This window comes from Rhincodon typus, chromosome 11 (genome assembly GCF_021869965.1).
Source record: "Rhincodon typus isolate 14 chromosome 11, sRhiTyp1.1, whole genome shotgun sequence".
Classification (NCBI taxonomy): domain Eukaryota; kingdom Metazoa; phylum Chordata; class Chondrichthyes; order Orectolobiformes; family Rhincodontidae; genus Rhincodon; species Rhincodon typus.
Window position 1 is genome coordinate 73,393,921 of NC_063342.1, and position 13,598 is coordinate 73,407,518.

The 13,598-nt window shown below is 45.7% G+C and overlaps 1 protein-coding gene across 1 annotated transcript in view; it reads right to left on the reverse strand.

Moving 5' to 3' along the window:
• Positions 1-8,541, reverse strand: part of phldb2b (pleckstrin homology-like domain, family B, member 2b) — a 145,919-nt gene extending 137,378 nt beyond the window's left edge. Inside the window, exon 1 of the mRNA XM_048602552.1 lies at positions 8,412-8,541. The gene's annotated coding sequence lies outside the window, so the exon portion shown is untranslated. The remainder of the gene's footprint in view (positions 1-8,411) is intronic.
• Positions 8,542-13,598: the final 5,057 nt, after the last annotated feature.

Consider the following 13,598-nt stretch of genomic DNA (forward strand, 5'->3'; position numbering starts at 1 on the left):
AGTGCTACATGGTCAGGGGTGCCATAATTTGGACGACCTTTTAAATTGAAGCCATGTCTGGCCTGTAAAAGATGCAAGGGCACTATTTTAAAGAAGGGTAAAAAGAGGGTTTGCCCTGGTCTCCTGAAAGCTTAAAAACAAATCATGTGATCATCGACATGTTGCTGGCCCATTATCAGTGTTAACCTGCCTGGTCTAAGTTTAAACAAAGCTTAGCAGTTGACTGTCAGTCATTATCTACATGGAGCATTCTCCATGGCCATCTCTCCACCAATCAGAAACCACTCGCCAAACATTCAACACATTCTTCTCAAACAGTATTAAAACAAAACGTTTCTCCCTTGGTATTCTTGCGAATTATCCTGATGAAAAGCTTTGACAAAATGCAATGCATTGCCACCCGTGGGATCTTATTGTGCAACCGGGTTGCCATGTTTCTGACACTTCAAATATCTGTCCCTGGCAGTAAAGGGCTTCAGAATGTCTCCAGATGATGAACTGCACTGTCTAAATATAAGCTCCCACTTTCTAAATGTATCGAGTTTGAAGCCCATCCATGCTGTATCCCCTATTTTACAATAATCCTGTAGTGGGGCACTGAATACTAATGGTTCTGCAGCTCTAGGATTGAATCCATGAGCAGCTACAGTGACCCAACCACAACAGGGGCTGTGAGGCTCATTACACAACTCTTCCAAAGTAATCTCCAATTCTAAAAATCCAATGTTTGTAAACCTCGAGAACTAGCATCTGGGAAAATCACATCGTGGGATGATAGATTTTGGCGCTGAGGAATTTCAAGGCTTCTCCATCTCTGTCAAGCTGCCCAGTTGCGATTAAGGATTTGTTTTTTTATACACTCGAATGGACTAGTGTCCCTTTCAAGACAATGTCTCTTTAAGCATTAGTACCCTTCCGGCTGTAACCGACAGTTGCCAGCAAGAATTTTCCACACTCCAGCGTCAGCTCAATGGGATTCAACTTTTGCAATATGAGATTGAAGACATTGGAAAAGGAGTTGCTTGCAATCATTAATCGGGGACAGAAACCCGGTGATCAATATTGATCCTAAACAGATGCTGCTGTCTTCCAAATTGCATTAATAGCTGTGAAAATTTAATAGTGGACCGCATATGGAAATTGTCTTCAAGACAGATAATTTATGAGGTTAACACTGACGGAGATGGAAAAGCCTTGAAATTCCTCAGCACCAAAACCCACTATGTGATTTTCCCAGATGCTGGTTCTCAAGTTTACAGACACTGGATTTTTAGAATCGGAAATTGCTTTGGAAGAGCCTCACAGCTGCTGACCATTTCACTCCAGCATCGCCATTCTGTTTTTCCACTCAAACATTTTTCCCATGCCCTTACTGCATCTGCTTCCACTGGCCAGTCATGCATCACACCCCAGAAGATGAAGGAAGGACATGTCTCCTCCGTAGTGCTCCCTATTCCCTCTAGTCCCTCCATGGGTGACTGAGCCCTGATAAGGGCATGTCAAGCTCACCTAGAGGGGGCTCAGATCTCAGTACTGGACAGTGCCCTCTTTACCTCTATGGCCCAGATTGGAGTTAGCCCTAGGGTGAGGTGCTTCAGCTAGAAAGCTGCAGATAGCTCTTGGCTCTGCCAGGCTCCTCAGGGGCAAAGGTCATTCCACGTTCAGGAGTACATGCCAGGAGCAGCGTCAGGCATACTTGAAGAGGAGGTGTTAACCTGGTGATGCACACCAAACAGTACAAGCAGCAAGTGTTTGACAGAGCTATCACTTGTACAATGATCCCACAGCCAACGGATCAGGTCTAAGCTCTGCAGTCCAGCCACATCCAGTCGTGAATGATGGTGGACAATTAAACAACTCACTGAAGGAAGCGGCTCCACAAATATCCCCATCCTCAATGATGGAAGAGCCCAGCACATCAGTGCAAAAGATGAGGCTGAAGCATTCGCAGCAATCTTCAGCCAGAAGTGCCGAGTGGATAATCCATCTCAGCCTCCTCCAGTGGTCCCCAGCATTACAGACACCAGTCTTCAGCTAATTCAGTTCACTCCACGTGATATCAAGAAACAGTTGGGAGCACTGAATACTGCAAACGCTACAGGGCCTGACAACATTCCGGCAATAGTACTGAAGGTTTGTGCTCCAGAACTTGCCGCTCCCCTCGCCAAGCTGCTCCAGTACAGCTACAACACTGATATCTACCCGACAACGTGGAAAATTGCCCAAGTATGTCCTGTACACAAAAAAATAGGATGAACCCAACCCAGCCAATTACCGCCCCATCAGTCAACTCTCAATCATCAGTAAAGTGATGGAAGGTCTCATCAACAGTGCTATCAAGCAGCACCTGCTCAGCAATAACCTGCTCAGTGACGCCCAGTTTGGGTTCTGCCAGGGCCACTCAGCTCCTGACCTCATTACAACCTTGGTTCAAACATGGACAAAAGAGCTGAATTCCAGGTAAGAGTGACAGACCTTGGCATCAAGGCCATGTTTGACTAAGTATGGTATCAAGAGCCTGAGCAAAACTAGAATCAATGGGTGTCATGGGACAAACTCTCTGATGGTTGGAGTCATACTTGGCACATAGGAAGATGGTTGTGTTTGTGGGAGGTCAATCATCTCAGCTCCAGGACATCTCTGCAGGAGTTCCTCAGGGTAATGTCCTCGGCCCAACCATCTTCAGCTGCTTCATCAATGACCTTCCCTCCATCATAAGGTCAGAAGTGGGGATGTTCGCCACTGATTGCACAATGTTCAGCACCATTTGCGACTCCTTAGATACTGAAGCAGTCCATGTTCAAATACACCCAGACCAGGACAATATTCAGGCCTGAGTTGATAACTGGCATGTTACATTTTGCATCATACAGGTGGCAGGCAATAACCATCTCTAACAAAAGAGAATCTAACCATCACCCCTTGATATTCAATGGTGTTCAATGAGTCTCCCACCATCAACACCCTTGGCAGGATTATCATTGACCAGCAACTCAACTGGACTCACCACATAAACAAAGTGGCAACAAGAGCAGGCCAGAAGCTAGGAATACTGCAGCAAGTAACTCACCTCCTGACTCCGCAAAGCCTGTCCACCGTCTACAAGGCACAAGCCAGGAGTGTGATGGAACACTCCCCACTTGCCTGGATGGGTGCAGCTCCAACAACAATCAAAAAAGCTCAACATCATCCAGGTCAAAGCAGCCCACTTGATTGGCACTACATCCACAAGCATCCACTCCCTCCACCACCAGCGCTCAGTAGCAGCAGTGTGTACTATCAGCAAGATGCACTGCAGAAATTCACCAAAGATCCTCAGACAGCACCTTTGAAACACATGACCACTCCCATCTAGAAGGACTAGGGCAGCAGATATCTAGGAACACCACCACCTTCAAGTTCCTCTCCAAGCTACTCACCATCCTGACTTGGAATATATTGCCATTCCTTCAGTATCACCGAGCGAATGACAGGAACATGAGGTCAGGTTGCTAGAACTCTATAGGTCAAGGAAGACATGCAATGTCGTCACGATTTGGGAAAATTCAGGACAAAAGCAGTTTTCATGAAAGGACTGTGGAGAGAATTACATTCCAGCTTTGAGGCTAGATGGAGAGGGGAAAGTTCTGATGCCAGGCACCATTGTGCAGATGCACAATAGGCATCCAATTGTGAAAGCCAGGGAGCAGTGAGAACGTTCAGTGCCTGCCAAATTGATAACTGCTCCTGGTAGAAGGTGACCCAGACTGCCCCACAGCCCTGCACATGGCAAGGTCTTTGTTTTAAAAGAAACAGAATTTATTGAACCCACGTAACCTCAAGACCATTGAACTTCATTGTCAGTAAAGCAATTTTGGAAGAGCAGTCACATGTAATGTTGAAAAACACAGCAACCGATTTACACACAGTGCGCCACTCCCTCAGCGCTGACCCTCTGACAGTGCGCCGCTCCCTCAGCGCTGACCCTCCGACAGTACGCCGTTCCCTCAGCGCTGACCCTCCGACAGTGCGCCGCTCCCTCAGCACTGACCCTCCAACAGTGCGTTGCTCCCTCAGCACTGACCCTGCGACAGTGCGACGCTCCCTCAGTACTGACCCTCCGACAGTGCGGTGCTCCCTCAGCACTGGCTCTCTGTCAGTAACAAGTTTAAGTCCATTGTGGCAGACAAGGTTGTTACCACTGAACCTTGACTGTCCCGGGCTTTTGTAAAGACCCATGAAATGACTCTGACTGTCTCCTCTATAACGTTCCGTGCTCATGAGCAGACAGTACTGCAACCTACTGTTGATGTGAAGATTAAACAGCAGTATTCTGATCCAATATAATGTGGTGAAGCCAAAAGACAGAACTGACCCATCTTCCTGCAGTGAGGCAGGGTGAGGTGCACATGGTTATGTGCAGGGTTTGAAAACTGACGCCAGATCAGGATCCATTGTCACCTACATCATTGTGAGCTTTCAAGTCCTACATTATGTCTGGGGGAAAATAATCGAGAGGCAGGGAAGAGTCATAAAGCTATACAGCACAGAAACAGACCTTTCGGTCCAACTCATCCAAGCTGACCAGATATCCTAATTTAATCTAGTCCCATTTGCCAGTAATTGGCCCATAAGCCTCTAAACCCTTCCTATTCATGTACCCATCCAGATGCCTTTTAAATATAGTAAATGTACCAGCTTTTACCCACCTGGCAGGGGCAATAGTTTAATTTAATTTGGGATGGACAGTACAACGAGGCAGTTCCATCATCGCAGCAGGAATTACAATGAATTAAGCACTGGCAAACACCTTGTACTACTTCAACTAATGTCACTGTTCCCAGTGAGAACCAATAGAGTTTGACACAAGAATACTGTCTACAAATCCCCATTTTTTAATGAAGTGTTATATTTACATTGGAAGCGGATCAGGGAGGGTTCCCTCAGCTGATTCCTGGGATCAAAGGGCTTCTCCGAAGAGGAAAGGTTGGGCATGTATTCACTGCACTATCAAAGAATGAGCTGATCATATTGAAACACATACAGTTCTGAGGGGTCTTGACAGGGTCGATGCTGGGAGGATGTTTCCCCTTTCGGGGTGAACTCTAAAACAGAGGGGCACAGGTTCAAACATAAAGATCCCCCGTTTAAGCCTGACATGAGGAGGAATTTCTTCTCTCCGAGGCTCATTAGTCTCAGAAATTCGCTTTCCTGAGCAGCAGAGGCTGACTCACTGAGTATATTCAGGTTGGAGTGAGACAGACTTCTGATCCAGAAGGGAGCTTGAGTTGAGTGGCAGACAGGAAAATGTAGTTGGGGAGGCAATAAGCAAGTGGTATTGTCACTGGCCTGTTAATCCAGAGACCCAGGTAATGTTCTGGGGACCTGGGTTCAAATCCTACCATGGCAGATAGTAGAATTTGAATTCAATAAAAAATCTTAAATTAAGAGTCTAATGATGTCAATTGTCAGGGAAAGCCCATCTGGTTCACTAATGTCCTTTAGGGGAGGAAACTGCCATCCTTACCTGGTCTGGCATACATGTGACTCCAGGCCCACAGCAATGTGGTTGACTCTAAACTGCCCTCTGGGCAATTAGGGATGGACAATGAATGCCTCTGTCAGTAGGAATGGCCCTGGCCTCCCGGTTGTTTTACCATTTCAATAACCCACCTTGGTCTCACACTAACATTCCTGTACTGGACCTGCTCCAACGTCCCAATGAAACAACGCATGCTTGAGGAACAAGATCTCATTTTCCACGTGGGCACCTTACAGCCTCCAGTGCAGAATATCAAGTTCAATGACTTCAGAGCATGATGTCTGGTCTCTATTTTTATTTTTACATTCCCTATCCTCTGTGTCTAGTTTGCCTCTTGTTGGCTTTGCCCTTAGCAAAGTGGACCTGATTTCTCCTTGGCACAGCAAACATTGACACCTATTTTGTACCTCAAACCCTCCTTTACCCCATTCACACTACCTGTGCCTTTGGCTCAGGGCAGCCTTACCATCTGTTCCACTCACTCACTCCTCCCCTGCTTCTGTCAACAGCGTTAGAAAAAAAGGACTCATCATTTTCCTACTCTGAAGAAGAGTCGAAATGTTAATTCTGTTTCACTCTCCACAGTTGCTGCCAGACCTTCTGTGGTTCCCCAGGAATTTCTCTGTGTTTATTTATCATGAATTCCTTCCCTCATGCCATTCGCTGCCGGAAATGAGGACTAGTATCAAGCCTGCAGGCAGCTTGCCAGGCAAAAGAAAGCTCCACAAAAACAGACTTGACAATGCGTTCTCTCCTCTCCCACTAAGTTAATCAGATCAACACCGGGAAGGAAGTGCTATGTCTCAAGCACTGCTGAATCAACGTTGATTTCATTGCGTCTAAAGGCCTCAGAAAGGTGGACGGACATGAGGCAATCTGTGAATGTTCGCTTTTTGTTTAGATTGGAGCGCATCCCTGCATAAGGGTACACAAATCGCTGACTTCTGTTTAATGTCTCAGTCCAAATACTGGTCAAAGTCAACAATCCCGCACAGAGGTATTTAAACAGGAGCTGATAAAGATCATACCACACAGCAAGGTGACACTGAGCTCCAGGCATACTGTGTTTTTTGAGGAGTGGGGGGGGGGTTTGGTGAGGAAGGATCCCCATCAGTTACATTCTTTCGTGTCAAGAGGCACACGGCTCAAATCTATTCACTCATCATCTCGCCTGCAGTCGGCCAACGCACAGAAAGATCCCAGTCATCAGGATGTAGGAGACTCTGGCAACCCTTTACAGAATCCCGCCCAACCCCTCTGATCCAGGAATCCCACCACAACAACATCGCTTTGCCCGCTGTGTGAAAGCTGCTTTCAATTCTCAGCCAATGGCTCAGTCCCTTTGATCCAAACCCATTTGTGATATGTTATCGCCAGGCCATTTATCTATGTCTGTGAGGCTCTGCGCAAAGAGATGGAAAACTTTTGCCTGCTGTAAATAAATCAGATTGCTGCATTCCATCCAGTCAGACAGCATCTCCTGTGCAGGTTCCAACAAGCACGCTTATCCATTGTGGTGGAGATGGTCGCAGATATTCAGACAACATGTATACCATCCAATAACAGTCCCCAGGTACAGCCTGACTCTGTCATTTGCCTTGGTGCAGCTGCCATCAACTCAGTCCCAAACCTACCCTGACCCTAGCCCAAACACAGGTCCAACAACGAATTGGCAAATTTACTCAGCCAGCACCAGAAGTGGAAAACAGGGACCCCTCATCACAGCAGTAATCAACAAATACACCCACTGCCCTGTCTCAATCCCAAACTAATCCCACTCTCCCCACAGCCCTGAATCAATCCCCAAACTAATCCCACTGTCCCACTCTCTCCCCATAGCCCTGTATCTTCCCCGATTTAAATTCAATTTGTGTGATTGAATGAATGCTCCAACAACCCCTTCTAAATAAATTTCTGGTAATAAATCTTCAAGGGTTGGAGGTCAGGAGGAAGTTGGTGGAGTTGGGAGGAGACAGTGGTGGACTCAAGGGAATTCAGGGGTGGGTGGCAATGTCAGAACTTTGAGGCGGGGATGTCAGGGGAAACTGGCTGGGGAGAGTTGTTGGGTCTGGAAGGAATTGGGGGAAGGGGGAAGAATGTAGAGAAGGGGGTGGAGAAAAGGTTAGGGAGGGGATTAGAGATGAAGGTAGGGAAGGGGGTAGGGATGGAGGTAGGGCTGGAAGTAGGGAAAGGAGGTTAGGGAAAGGGAACGGGGGTTAGGGAATGGGGGTTAGGAAACGGGGGTTAGGGAACGGGGGTTAGGGAACGGGGTAGAGATGTGGGTTGAGAAGGGGTTGGAGATGTCGGTTGGGAAGGGGGTAGAGATGTGGGTTGGGAAGAGGGTAGAGATGTGGGTTGGGAAGGGGGTAGAGATGTGGGTTGGGAAGGGGGTAGAGATGGGACTAGGGAATGGAAGGGAAGGGGTTGGAGATGGGGGTAGAGATGGGGGTAGAGATGGGGGTAGGGAAGGGGTTGGAGATGGGGGTAGAGATAGGGGTAGGGAAGGGGACAGGGAAGATCCAGTTGATGCCTGACTGAAAGCAAACCCCAAAGGATCCAGACGCCCCGGACCCTGGAGGTCTCAGCCTGAGGCCATTCACAAGACTATGGGGTTCCAGTCCCATCCGGGGTCTGTCTGGCTTCAAACCAGCCCCCACCAGCAAGTACCTCCACATCCCCAACCAGATTCCCCCGCTTTGTGGGAGCTTGCTGTGCACAACCCAGGTGCCACGTTCTCCACACTCGGACAGTGAGGCACTTCAAAAGCAAAATGCCTTCGATCGGCGCTACAGGAATGCAGGATCTCTCTGTGTGAATGGACGAGCTCCCCCCCCCCCCCCGCAGTGAGTGCTCGCGGCCATTCAGCCTTCTCAATGCAAACTGTACTCACAGGGAATGGGGAGCAGGTTCAGCAGAGTGTCCCCGGTAAGAGCTCGGAAAGGCGCCTGGAGCCCCGCAGCCGCAGCGCCGTCTCGCTCTCTGTCTCCGGCCACGTAGCGCTGGAAGGCGGAGGCTGGGCGGACTGAGGGCTGCAGAGTGCGCGCACGCTCGGCCCCAGCCACTGTCACTCAGTGAGAATTACCGAAACAAGTGGGTAAATCACCACACCAGCCTCTAAACCGGACTGGAACTCACTAAATCAGTGTCAACTTCATGAAATCAGCCTGTGAACCGGGCTGAAACTCACTAAATCAGTGTCAACATCACTAAATCAGCCTCTGAACCGGACTGGATCTCAGTAAATCAGTGTCAACATCACTAAATCAGCCTCTAAACTGGGCTGGAACTCACTAAATCAGTGTCAACATCACTAAATCAGACTGTGAACCGGACTGGAACTCACTAAATCAGTGTCAACATCACTAAATCAGCCTCTAAACCAGGGTGAAAGTCACCACAGTGAAAATCACCAAATCAGTGTCTCAACGGGTGCAAAAGTCACTAAATCAGTGTGAAAATCACTAAATCCCCTTTGAATCAGAGAGAATGTCACTGACACAGGGGAAAATGCATCAAATTAGCCCCTAGACTGGTGCAAAAGTCACTGACATGGGGCAAATCAATAAATCAGCCTCTGAACCAGTGTGAACATCACCAAATGAGTGTGGAAATCACCAAATCCGCCTCTAGACTACGGTGAAAGTCACTGAGGGGGAAAATTGCCTAGCTGTAGACATACTAATATGGACATTGCCAAATCAGCTTTGAAATCACCAAAGCATCCACTAAGCCAGTGCAAAAGTCACCAAACCAGCGTTAAAATCACTAAATCACTGATTGATCCAGTGTGAACATCACCAAATCAGTGTGGGAATCAGCAAATCAGCCTCTACACTGGTGTGAAATCACCAAATCAGTGTTACAATCACTAAATTACTGTGCAAACCAGTGTGAACATTGCCAACCCTGTGTGGAAATCACTAAATCAGCCTCTAAACCAGTGTGAAAGTCAGCAACTCAGTGTGAATATTACCAAATCACCAGCATAAACATCACCAATTCAGTGTGGAAATCACCAAATCAGCCTCTACACTGGTGTGAAAACCACAAATTCATTTTTCAAATTCCCGAATCAACCTCTAAACTGATGTGATGCAAATCACCAAATCAACATGTATCAATTTATCCTGTCTACAACTTCATCAGAACAGTTTGAAAAGAGGCAAATCAAAGTGAGATTCACCGAATCAGTGTGAAATTCACAAGCTTAGTGTAAAATTGCAAAGTAGGTGTTAACTTCACCTAACCAGTGCAAAATTCACCAAACCAGTGTGAAAGTCAGCAAACAAGTCTGAAATTCACTAAATCAATAGAAAGCTTGGTTTGAAAAGATTGTGTAGAATTCCCAAAACCAGGCTGAAAATCACCAAATCAGTGCAAAAATCACCAAAACAAATGAAATCTAGAAATCCATGTAAAATTCATCAAATCAGTGCATTCCCAAAATCAACATGAACATACACCAAATATGCATGGAATATTCGAGTGAGTGTGAGGAAGTTCAGATACCACTTGTGGAGTGCGGCAGATCATTGGCCACTTTCCTACACTGCTAGATACTTTGAATAGGCAAGTGGGCCATGTTGGGACATCCATCATGAAACTTCCTTAAAAAGAAACATGTTGTCAGAAAACAGGAAAATTTGGCCCTAATCCTTTGTTGGAAGATTTGAAACTACTCTCTCCTCTTTTCAGCCACACTGCCTGCCCCCTTTCTCCTGTCCTTTAGCCATCCCTCTCTCTCATTAAGTAATAGAATCCCTACAGTGTGGAAGCAGGCCATTTGGCCCATCTAGTGCACACTAACCCTCCAATGAGCATCCCACACAGACCGATCCCACCCCCCACGCACATCCCCACCCCCACCCCCACCCCCGTAACCCTGCATTTCCCATGGGTAATCTACCTAGCCTGCACATCCCTGGACACTATGGGCAATGTAGCATGGTCAATCCACCCTAATCTGCATATCTTTGGACTGTGGGAGGAAACTGGAGCACCCGGAGGAAACCCACGCAGACATGGGGAGAATGTGCAAACTCCACACAGACAGTTGCCCGAGCATGGAATCGAACCCGATCCTTGACGCTGTGAGGCAGGAATGCTAACCACTGAGCCACCGTGCCACCCTTTCCCCTTGTTGTCCCTTTCTCCCCATTTGCAGCTCCTCCCCCCTCTCTTTGCTTCCCATCCTTCTCCCCTCCCACCCTTTTTAAACTCAATTTGCACCATGGTAACCATTCCCCCCAACCTGGCCTTGGTCCCTGGACTTTGCTAATCTTAATTCCCTCTACCTCAAACTTCAGAGGTCCTGCATTGTCTGCTCTTGGCCCTCTTGCTTTGGTCTCACTTGCTCTAGCCTTGTTCCTCACTGCCTCTTACATTTTCCCTTCATCCTCATTTACAGGCTGCTTCTCTGTCGCATTTGTTGCTGGCAGCTTGGAGTGAATGATTCCGACTGCTACAGCGGAACCTGTCTCCAATTGGATGCTCCTGTGAGTGAACTGTCCTGGACATTTGCAGGCCATTTGGAGGTGGATGCATCAGCTGCCCCCATACTGTTGAGTGTTATAAACATGGCTGATAATCCATTGCGTGAAGAGGTTTACACTGACTAAAGTTCATCCCTTCAGATAAATGTTAATCCAAAGGCCTGCTCAGGCAGATTGGACAATATTTGAAGAAGTGCAGCTTTCATTTAACCTTCAGCTGACATCACAGAAACACATCATCTGGCCCTTGAGCTCATTGCTGTCGGTTAAGATCCGAATGAGAGCAAATTGACTGCTTTGTTTTCTGATGTTACCACAGTAGCAATATTCAAGAAGCTAAACACCTGCTTCGAGATTTCCTATGGCTATCAAAAGTGCGTTGTATATGTTTAAATAGAAACTACTATAGACAAATTTGCTGTTGACACTATAATGGGTGGGAAAATATGTTGCAATAAAGAAATAAAAAATTTACACATGGATATGAATTGGTTAGGTGAATGGGTCAAAATTTGGCCAGTGAGGTTTAACGTGGATAAGGGTGAGGTTATCCATTTTGGTCAGAGGAGGAGAAAGGCAACTTATTATTTAAATGGAGAGAAACTTCGGAGTGTTTCAGTGAAGAGGGATCTGGGTGTCTTCATGCATGAATTGCAGAAAACTAGTATGCTGGTACAGCAGGTAATAAGGAAGGCAAATGGAATTTTGGCATTTATTGCTAAAGGAATAGATTATAAAAGTAGGGAGGTGTTGCTTCAACAAGGCATTACTGAGACCACACCTGGAGTATTGCGTACAATTTTGGTCCTCCTCCTTGAGGAGGTATGTCGTTGAGTTGGAGGTTGTTCAGAGGAGTTCACTAGATTGATTCCAGAGATGAGGGAGTTGTTTTACAGAGATTGAACAGTTTATGTCTATACTCTCAGAGGTTTAGAACAATGAGAGGAATTCTAATTGAGGTACATAAGATGCTAAAGGGAATTGACGGAGTAGATGTAGAAAGAATGTTTCCTCATGTGCGGCAATCAGAAATGATTATATATTAGACATTAAATTATATTACATGAGGTCATAGTTTTAGGATAAGGGGTAATAGATTTAAAACAAAGATGAGAAATTATTTCTATCAAAGGATTGTGAATCTCAAATTCACTACCTCAGGGTGCAGTGGATTCTGGGACTTTGAGTGTATTTAAGGAGGAGATAGATCTGTAATTAGTAATGGATTGAAGGGTTATGGAGAGTGAGCAGTGGCAAATAAGGTAGATGAGGTCGTTGTCTTTTTAATAGGGCACAGGAGAAGAGGGGTTCTCTTAGACTTGTATAAAAATGGTATTCCAGACTGAAATGGAATATTGGAAAATGTGGCATAATTAGACAGACAGCAGAAAGTTTCACAAGAGTAGCTCCATGGATGAGCAATTTCAGTTACCAAGATAGAATGGTGAAATTGGGATTTGATCAAAGTGTTCAATATAATGATGTGCCTGGAAAGAGTAGATAGGGAGAAAATGTTCCCACTGGGGAAATGATCAGGGACAGGAGCGCACTGATTTAACAAAATTGACAAAAGAAGCAATGATGACACATTGAAAAACATCTTCACCCAGGAAGTGGTTAGGGTCTGGAATGTACTATCTGAGAGTGTGGGGGAGGCAGGTTCACTCGAGTGGTTAGGGTCTGGAATGTACTATCTGAGAGTGTGGGAGAGGCAGGTTCACTCGAGTGGTTAGGGTTTGGAATGTTAGAATATGTGTCCACATTTCTCAAAATATTAATAGGCACTTGTAGATTTTCACAGGGACATCTAAAACCTTTTCAAAACAAGATGAAAGAGTGGGCAAATAAACATGCGACAATCAGAAATTTTAAACAGAAGATGAACTTTTGGCACAGTTGCCTTTGCAATGTGAACCATTAAAAGCAATATTCAGTGATCTCTTCAAAGTTATTGAAGGGGTTAGTCAGATAACATTTTAATTGATAGTCCTGATTGTAGGAAAAAGACTCAATTGTGTCACTGGGAACATTTTGAAGCAATACTATTGTAGAGAAGGTGATGAGAAGGTGTGTGAAGTTGTAAATTGTAGTAGAGGTCGACTTAATAATAAATCAGAGCCAAAGAGAATTTGACAATTCCCAAAGTGAACTTCCTACTATTAGGTTAACAAATTTGGAGATATTGGAAAATTCAGACACGATATATTCACACCTGGAGAAAGATCAACAGAGAGATATAGTGAGATTGCTCAGAAAACACAAAGAAATTTGTAACAATACACTTGGATGCACCACATTAACCGAACATGACGTGGATGTTGGCAATTTGGACCTGATAAAACAAAACCCATATCAGTTAAACCCAGAGAAATGGGTCAGAGTAACAAAGATAACTCAATACATGTTGGAGAATCAACTGATTGAACCAAGTCAGAGTTACTGGAGTTTTCTTGTAGTATTGGTTCTTAAACTAGATGGTTCAATTTGATTATGTGTAACCTGTAGGAAAGTGAATTCAGTCACAAAGACAGATTCATATCCTAAACCCATACTAAAAGATTGCAGTTCTGAGGAAAGGTCACTGG